The following is a 10,515-nucleotide window of genomic DNA, read 5'->3' on the forward strand; positions in this document are numbered from 1 at the left end:
ATAATATTTAAAGCAATCCTGTGAATTTAATTGGACCAATTTGAAGACGCAGATCAGATTTGATATGCGACTGCACGTTAGCTACAAGAAGTGAAACTATTCGAGTTTAAAGTAATCTTTATTTTTCATTGCCTATAAAAATTAAACATTGCAGTTTTAAGTGAGAAAAGATTTAATCTAGAATCGAGAATATAGTACTAGGGTATTTAAACAATTTCTTCAGTTTGTATGATTGATAATTTTATTCCATTAATGTTTGAAATGAAATTCGCTCATGTGAATAAGTTTTTTTTTTTTTTTGGGGGGGAGGGATGAAATAGCAACTGTTTACAAAAATATACTGTGTTTGGAGCTGTTTCTTATTTGATGGTAAATGTTTACCCTAGGACTACAAATGGAGAAGAGGAAGGAGCTAAATACTGGAGTGTTAAGGAGAAGAGATGAGACTTTACGGGAGGAGTTAATGCACGAGAATGGGTCGTCTACAGTTTTTCATTTCGGAGATGGAAATATTCAGGCATCGTCAGCAGTTCACTTTCAAAGCCTCAGTATTTTTTTTTTTTGTATTTCGGTTTTTTTTTGTCACAAGTGAAAGCTTTCGAGAACATCGTAAAGATTATGATTATGTCTGCACTTAATGTTTGAAAATTCAATCTTTTTTTTATCGACGATTTACCAAAGTTCTAAATAAAAAATTGACATTTACAATACAATGGAGCGAAAAAGTATTCATGTATACATTCGAATTTGTTTGTTATTATTTTCAATTATGACCCTTTAATTGATCGGCTAAGAAAAATAAATGATTAACTCACATTAAAATTTTAGGTTTTATATTTCGAGATTCAGAAATCATAAAAATCCGACAAAAAGAAATATTCAATCAATCAGACGCCACACAGAGTTAAATATTTGGATGGGAGAAATTATCTCATGGCCGTTTTAAATGTTTTTGGAGTCACTAAGTTAGATAAAAATAGTTTCTAAAATCTAGTGCGGAGCGCCACGCTATTTTATAACTATGGCCACATGAAAAAAATTATGAGAAAAGTAAACGAAAAACTGAGCTTATTTATCAGTCAAACTTTCTTTTTTTTCCCCTTTCTTTATTTTACCACCCCTTCTTTTCTCCACTTATATCTCTTTTCCTTACCCACGTTATTAGTTATGTTTGTTATATTATTATTGTTGTTTTAAAAAAAAAATTTTTTTCTTTTATTCATTTCTTTTGTTCAACTTTATTTATATTTTGCTTCTTTATCATTACATATATATAGGTTACATATATTTCTTTCTCTCAATTTTCTTTTTCTTTCCATATTTCAATTTTTAAATTATTAATGACTAATATGTTCATACTTCTTTCCATTATATAACTTCATTTTTTTTATTTCCTTAATTATGTTATTTTACGCACTTTTTCAATTACCTGTGTATATATTTTATTTCCAGCTTCTCTCATCACTTCATTTTATTAATTCTATGCTGTAAAATTATTCATTTTATGTCATTCTGTTTATATATTCTTTTTTATTTTCTGTACTTATTGTGGTTGTTATATTGTTCTGTTCATAGCCCTGAAGAAGGCTAGAAAGTCTAGCCGAAACGTTGGCACGACTAAATAGGTTACTTCAACTTATTTGTGTTTCATTTTGACCGCACCACAACCATCTTCTCCTCGTACGTCATCTACGGTCAACTATCTCTCAAACTTTCATATGCATTATCCATTACATTCTACGACTTTATAAATAAAATATTATTTTTCCTAAAATATTTGATTTTTAACGATATATATTACGTCTGAATTACTACTCTTATTTCCTAAAAAGTGTTTGCAATCTAAAATAAAATATTTTACCTCATATTATCTTATTTAATTATCAAATTCTTTTACGGATTATACCTATAACCAGACCAAACGATTTATTATAATGTAAACTATAAAATTATAAACTTTTTATAATGTAAAATAATGGAAGGCAAAGTAATAAGTTTTATACATCACACTTTATTACCATAATCAGCATGGTTTTAGAGTAGAATTTTGTAATCTTTAGTGTCTTTTCCTCCATCAGTTTCAAATTATTAGAAAATTTCACTAACCTGTAGAGAATTTTGACTCTTGATATTAATAATTTTGTATTTTTTGCTGTATTAATGGTATCTAAATTTCTTAGATGATATGATTGGAGATTCAAAATTTCAAAGTCCTTTAAGTAATTCGAATTCTCTTAAATTCTCCCAGTTTGATGATTTTATAACTTTTTGAGTTTTGAAATTATTGGAGATGGGGGATACTCCCCGTCTACCCCCTTGGCTTTAATGATGAGCCTTCTACAATGTCAAAATTTTGGTTAAAACATCATAACTTATAAATATATATATTTTACACTTTATGACATATTTTGGACCTTTTATTGGTTTATCTATGTTAAATTATAAAAATTATTTTTAAAAACATTTTTTTTTGTTTCAGGCTGTTTTCGCTGGAGTAATTCTCAGTGGTAAGAATGACTATTTACCATTATGTGTGACTGTATCTATATTCCATAGTAAAATATCAATATAATTGATTACAAGACATATTATATTTATAATCAATATATTATGTATATATTTGTGTTTAATTTTAATAATATTTATTTTTTAAAACAATTTTATCTTAGAAATTAGAAAAAAAAAAAAAATACTTTGGCATCCCGAGATCTAACCACACTGCGACTTTTTTATGCAGTATTCAAAATGTAGAATCATTCAAAAATGTACCACCTGATATATAATTTTCTGAAGCTGAAACAAAATAAATAAAAAACTGTTATCTCGAGTCAGAAAGGAATCTATTTTCCGCTAGATTGACCACAGACTCTACCATCTCCTTTATTCATGCAATAATTAAAAAAAATGTTAAAAAACAGGAGACTTTTAGTGAAAAAGAGACAAAGAGAAATCTTGTGTTCTATTTCATGCTTGGAAAAACAGGTTACCTCTAGATTAGTCTTGGGAGGAAAATTCTTTTGGATATCTTAATAAGGAAAAGTTAGAACTGAAAGTTATGCAACCTAGCCATAGGTAATAATAAAAAACATACTATATATTTTTGAGGATTGGTTTATTTATTTATATTTGCGAATCGATTTTATCTAATATAAGGAAACGACGAAATTTTCATAAATGCAGGTAAAAAAAAATCAATATTTAAAAATTAAAACATCTTAATAAAAAAATGCATCTCTTTCCTAAAAAAATTTGCAAGAACTCCGCAGAAAGATTTCACCATGAGAAGCCTCTGGTTTGGAACTCACAAAAACATTCCAAATCGAACCAAGAAATTCTTAGAAGACCGTAATAATGCAACACTAGCATTGGACATATTATGATCTTGGCCGAAAATATTGTTCTAGACTGTATGGGAATTAACTATAAGGCTATCAATATTATTTATTTGTTTTTACATATTCCTCTCTATTACATAAAAAAGTTTTCAGTGATCACTGTGTAATATTTTATTAAAAATTAAAATGCAAGGATAAAATCAAGAAATTAGTTTTTTTACTTATACTATGAAGCATATAATACATTCTAAACAACAGTTTAGATGTAAATTAAATTTATACAATTTGAGCAACAAGTAGTACAATTAAATAAACACTTGTATAATTGTAAAATGGGGGTTGGTCCGCCATTGAGTACTCACCCCAGTTGGTACGCCCTGTCTACTCACCCCACCCCTAGGACAATTTTTATTTATTTTTAACACATTTTTTTTTTAACTTCACTGCTAATATTGCTATTTTATTTTAATTTAATATATTTTTACATTTTCAGTTATTCACAACTTCATTATCTTATTATTCATTTCTTTATATGAACATAATGGAAATTTTAAGATTGGATAACTATATAAATATGTATAAAATTTGTATAGTAAATTTAATATTTATTTCTTATCACTAGAAAAGAACAAATATGAAATATGGGAGCGTGTTAATGCATGTAGCTAGGTAAACAGTTTTTTATAAGCAATCGGAAATTTTATGATCAGATAAGATCAAATTTAATGCATTTTGAGGTTTTTACAATCGATTTAGACATTAGCAAAACGTTTTATTTACTTAAAACATTCATAAGACAACTCAAAAAAGCTAATTATCAAAACGTGATTGAATGTGAACTTTAAGAGCAACCAATTAAAATAATAAGGGAAATTTTTGTATTTATATTTAAAATCGTTTGTCTTATGCGGTTGCTCAAATAAATTAACTTTATTTTTAGAAAGTAAATAAGGAACTGTGAAAAATTACCAATTAATATGTAAACAAAATTTATAGGAAAAATGTGATAAACTAACTAAAATGTGATCTGAATCTATTACACATGACGAGCTACAAATCTAAATACAAGGTGTCCATTCATTTCTAACTCTGTTGAACGAAAAATCTTTGGTCTGGAAAACAACCGGGACGAAATTCACTTTTCAGAGAACAATAAGCTTCAGAACTATTAAACATTTCATTGAAACTGTTAGATATATATTTTTAAATCAGTGAAAAAGAAAGTTATTTTGACGTCATGCCTAAGAGTACCTAAAAAATAACTAATAATAGCAAAACAAGATGAATGTCAGAATTTTTTTTATTTTATAACCCCTATTTCTGAAATTTATTGTTTTTAGCTTAAATATAAATATCAATATCTATTTTGATTCCACAGTTTCCTTCTTCTGTAGTTGCCTCATTTTAAGAAGTTTTTGAGTTAGTAATTTTGTTGTAATGGGCGTTCTTTTTAATTTTATAATGTGCTGGGGCACACATTGGTTTTGACATTTAAAGTAAACCTAAAAACGTATTCGCTAAATACGTGTCCTGGAACGTTGTTTCTGAATTTTTATTGGCCGCTGGTTTGTTGCTAACACACTGGAGAGGGCGCTGTTGTAAGGGTTCTGAACAGTGTATTTGTTTGTAGCTGAAGAGAGTCAAAAACTTTATGTGTCTTCGTTGGATGATCTCTGGCACAGTGAGTAGTTCGAAGAGCTCGTGTAATTGGTCTGCCTTCATCTTCTTCAGTGATTTTGGCCGCACAATCTTCCGCAACACAGTTTCCTGGAAGCGTTTTAGATGTTGCTGTGTCCCTTGTCTGAGATGGGTGAAGAGAGGAGCATCACATAGGAGTGCTGGTCTCAAAATAAATTTGAACATTTGGAGTTTGAGCCTTAGTGAGAGTACAAGTGATGATAAAAGGTGGTGTAGCCAGTATGATCTGAGATTTGGTTTTCATGTAGCAATGACCCGACTGTATCATGTGGCGATCCAATTTAATGCCCAGATATACTATGCAGTTTGAAAGTCTTAGTACGAAATTTGCCACTAGGAGCGTGCTAATAGTCTGGTTTCTTACCTTTCTGTAGTCCGAACAATACACAATCTGTTTTGCCGGATTTACTTGGATATTAAGGTGGTGTAGTTTTTCAACTATCTCCTGGTAATGTCGCCTGCGAAAGCGGCAATAGCGTAGTGTTGCCTCCTACTGACGAGACAACCGCACAGGATGCTCCGCCTTAAGATTCCTATCTTCTTTATGTATAAAATATTTATGATGCCTTTTGATATTGGTTTCATCATATTTTCATTCAATGAGACAAAAGAGTCGGTACAAATTTTTAATTTGCTGGGCATTAATTCTCATCATTTTAACGGAAATCTGATGGTAGTTGATGATCAGAGGGTTTTGCGGCTTGAAGGTCTAAACAAAAAACTTTGGTTGAAAGTGGATAAATAAATAAAAGGAAGAAATATAGCTATTACCAGTAAGTATATAAAATAGATTCATAATAAAAGTTTGACTAACATTGATTATATTGTAGTAGCGCTAGCTAATAGTCCTAAAGAGAACTTACTTGGGCCTTAGGTTGACCCTGCTGCCCGACAGTCAGTACTTAAAGACTCATCTGCAAAAATTAATTTCAGTTTTTGTTCTTCAATATTTTGTAATTGGTTTGTGCATATTATTATTGAAAAGAATCTAGTGTGTAAAAACAAATCTTAAAATTATTTATAGGCTAGAATATGTATAACTTTTGAGGACCATAAAATCTAAAAAAAAAAAAAAGATTAGATAATTTACAGCAAGGGTCGCTACTGCTATGATAAATGATATGTTATCACGGCATTTATTGTCATAAACTATTTAATCTAATTTTATTCTCGACAGAATATAGTAATTTTTTTGGAAGTAAGTTCAGATAAGTGGGACTTTCTATTATTATCATTTTTTTTGTGTTAATGGCATCATATTATTTAATCTATTATCTCACAACAGTTTCGCTGTTATCGGTAGATTGCCACCTTACATAATGGTAGGTTTTAGGCTGAGTGGTATATATGGTCCAGTTCTTGTCAGCCTGAGTAATAGCATGTAAGGTCGGGGAACGATCCTCGCTAGGATGAAGAAAGATAGGAGCGGCTATACGTCAACGTTGGAAGGACAATCCTCCGTAAAAATAGGACAGCTTTTCCTTCCAGCTTCTTAATAAGACAGCAAACATACAACTACACCTGCAATAAACCTTAAACTAAAAATATGGCATTGTGTTCTAAACTAAATCAGTATATTTTAACTGAAAAAATTTTTTTTTTAATCATGCAACTACATTACACATCTAATAAAAACACACTAAAAAAACTCAAGACATAAAAAAATCTGTAAGACTGACTTCTGTTATATAAAAAGTGCAATTTATCCTCAATTACTGATAAATATAACATATATTTTTATCAAAAATATCACGCCGTTTTCTAATTTCAGGGACTTTTTAAATATAGCTCAATTTAACTATCTCTTCTTGTTTCAAGCAAATATTTCAAAAGTGATATAGGAAGGTGGCTCTCTGGGGGTTTTGGTGGGGCGGGTCCGGGCGGGAAGGGTTGCCTTTTTTTGTTTTTTGATCTCTTGTGGGATTGTGACATGTCGTACATTGAAAAACCTGCTCGCTATAATTGTTTGTTTGAGAAGCCACATAAGCTGCCATTTTTTTGTGTTACGATGTCCTGACATTACTAGGCAACATAAAAACGTTATGCACACAATGGAAATCAAAGATTAACCAACCGATACCGTAAATAAATACAATAACATATTTGTGACTTATTTATGACAAATGGTTGACATGGGTGCTTCATCAAGACGAAACGTAAAGCGCTAAATTTCTGAGATATTTTAATTTTCATTTTATACTACACGGAAGTTTTAAATTATGGAGATAAAATAATAGCCTTTTAATCAAATTTTATAGGACTAGGATTCTACGTATCAAACGAGATCCTGCTTAACGATCTAGGCATTCCGAGTGTAAGGAACCACATTCATATGACTTGCACAAGTTTCATGACAAATTACATGGACATTTCAATGCATTGGTACAACAGATGGCAACAAATGAGTGATGGATGAAGGGCCTCCCAGTCTGACGGCACATGTTGCTTATGTGAATGCTAGAAGGATGCACCATCCTCCATTATGCCTACTTGTGATCAAAAAATAAAATAATTGAGGTTTTTTCTATAAACACTTTTCCGTTTCTGTTCTTAAAAGTTGTTATTTAAATATTATTGTTCGAATATCGCATGCAGATAATTATCATTATATAGATATGTCCATTTGTAATATCTGTTTGAGTTGGAAAAATTTAAAATTTTAAAAATACTGCCAATATGATTTGCCTTGCCCTGGTGACAGGCGATCGTCACCTCTTTATGGCGTTCTGGTTCCCGGAAAGTCTCTACGATCATTGTTCACCATGAAAATTTCCGGTCTATTCCGATTCATTCCGCCCGCCAGAAACACTGAACATTGTCCCAAAGAACTGCATTATCACTATACAAGGTGGGTCAGTCCCGCTTTAGATGCATAGATACTACAGCTGCCGTATTTTTCGTTCTCCATTTTTCATTAATCTTGAAGTCTTGGTTTTCCAGATGATCTGGCGGCGTTTGTCGTTAACCATCTACTTGCAGTTAAGTATTCGTCTTCAAATGTGTCAACCCTGTTCTCGGCGACTGGCATTTCATGTTCTTCTTCTTTTGGGGCCAGATGGTTCACCTTGTCCATCTGGTGATCCGTACAGAAGTCTCCTTCAATTTACCAACCCTATGCAATGTTCTGTAGTCGGTGTGAAAACATCTCCCAAAAATACATGGCCGGAAGTTTTCCACCACCCACACAATTCCCAGCAGCTCGCGTTCCATGGCGCTTTAGCGGGTCTCCATATCGGTGAGACTTCGACTCGCCTACGCTATGGGTCGCTTTCCCTCTTCGTATTCTTGCTCTAACACCACCGCGAGAACATATTCGCATGTATCGGTCCTGAGGGTAAATTTCTTTTAATCGAGGAATTCCAGGACGGGTTTGCTCTGTAGCCTCTCTATGAAGTTCCGGACGTTGTTCTCTATCTGAGGTTTTGTATTTTGTATTCCTTTTCTTCAGTAGATTGACATGGTACAAGATATTCCGTCAGGTAAGAACCTTCGGTTCACCGCTCCTAGCAATAGTCTTTGGGTACCGCAGTCCATTGCAGCGCCAACACCTTCTGTATGTCTGGTCTCACGCTTATTTGGAGATACTGGGCCCCAAGAAATTAATCTGGCTTTGCCCCAACACCTACTTCTGTTTGGATAACTTTAGGCCAAATACTCTCATGCTTGGAACACACTCCTTAGATGGACCACATGGTCCTCTTATGATTCACTGAACATCTATAATTTGGCCAGTCTTCTCAGGAACACATCCATCAGCCCCTGGAAAGTCACGGGTTCATTCTTCAGACCAAATGGCAGCCTTATAAATTCATAATGACCACGTTCAAAGGTGAAAGCGCTCTTATGCTGGTCTCTAAGATGCATAATAATTTTATGATACCCCGCCTTTAAGTCGAGCTAAAAATTTTCGCTCCGCCCAATATATTCAAAATATCCTCGAATCTTGGGATCAGGTACTTCTCGTCTACTGTGTTCTCGTTCAGCCTGCGGTAGTCGACGACTATGCAGTACTTTTCCGTACCCTCCCTTGGCGTACTTTTCTTTCGTACCGCTTACAAAGGACTATTATATGGCGAGGTGTTGTCTATAAGTATCTTCTGCCTTCTCAGGTTCTCTATCTCTTCTCTGATATACTGTTGAAGTGCTTGGGGATACTGCCTTTCCTTTACATATGTCACCCTATCTTGTTCAGTGGGATCTAATGAACAGTTTTACCAGTAGCATACAGCCTGTCTCCCTCCTCAAAAAAAATATCGTCAAATTCTTCAGAAATTCTGGTTTCCCAACTCTTATTTTGATTCACCGCACCTACTATCTCTTTCCCGGCCCTCAAGAGCCTCCAGCAACTATATTTCTTTTTCCGATTTCTATGCCCCTGGCCCACGTTTCTTTTTTTACACATATATATGGGCATTGCCTAGCGATATGCCCCTCATTTCCACATTCGAAGCATCTCATGCGCGGGCAATGCGCAACCGTCTTTTCGCAAGTGTGAAACTTCCGGTCCTCCCGCCGACCATTGTTTCGCTTGGCTTCTTCTATTTTCCTGGTGCCTAGCTTTCTCTCTTCTACCATATTCGTGTATTCTCCCCCTTCTTCAAAGGTTGGGCATGTTTTCTAGGCGTTGATATTCTATCCAGATCCAGCCTGGCTCTTCTACTTCCATTCTTCTTTCTAGCGCTTGTATCCATGAGATCTTGAGCACATTCTACAAACGAGCGCTCTCTCGGAGATTCCTCCTTCTTTCCCAGCTCTTTTTCCAATTGAACCTTTAGTACCATTGATAGGGATTGCATCTGACCCTGTACCTAGAATGTTTTCATCATATCGCAGAGTTTATCAGCGATTCTGTTGTAGCATGTCAGGAGTTCTATGTCATTTTGCCCACTAGACTGTTTCGGTTTCTTTGTCTCTCTGATCATCATGAATATGTCTTTCTCTGAAGCCCACCATCAACGCTATCGAGTAGGTATTCGATTGATTTAGCTTCAATTAGTCTTATCAGTCGGTCACCCCCTTTTATAAAATGGCTCAGTTAACCTGTTTCCCCGATGAACCGTTGGAGGTCAGAAACGGCCTTCCTCAGGTCTTGGGTGGTTGCAGTGCATCCACTCTAGTGTTGTTGCGTGTGCTTCGCAAGAGAGAGTGCTGGTAGTGAAGGAATCTTTGGGAGTGGAGGATTCTCTTCTGTGGGCGGTGCGTTCTAGACTCCATTTTGATTTAATGCTTCCAGGTTCCAGAACGCTTTTTTGACGATTCCATTGACAGCTATTATTTTAAAAAAAATCAGAGATGATGAAACAAAAAATGGTAGATAAGAAATCAACAATAACAATTTTTTTTTAAAACCAAAATTAATCCAGTATCTAAAGGGTTTCGGCACCTGTTGAGAAACGCTTGAGAACACAAAGACTGAAAAAGAATTAATCATCACTCTAATAATTTTTTTTAAAACTTAATTATGATTATATATAAATTATAT

At 33.6% G+C, this 10,515-nt stretch overlaps 1 protein-coding gene across 1 annotated transcript in view; it reads left to right on the forward strand.

The window, feature by feature from the left end:
* Positions 1 to 10,515, forward strand: part of LOC106687564 (neuropeptide F receptor) — a gene marked incomplete at its 3' end in the record, with an annotated part of 348,694 nt that overhangs the window by 99,811 nt on the left and 238,368 nt on the right. The window contains 1 exon segment of the mRNA XM_014431529.1: positions 2,480 to 2,507.

Source organism: Halyomorpha halys, unplaced genomic scaffold, assembly GCF_000696795.3.
Source record: "Halyomorpha halys isolate HHAL.00 unplaced genomic scaffold, Hhal_1.1 Scaffold982.1, whole genome shotgun sequence".
Taxonomy (NCBI): Eukaryota; Metazoa; Arthropoda; class Insecta; order Hemiptera; family Pentatomidae; genus Halyomorpha; species Halyomorpha halys.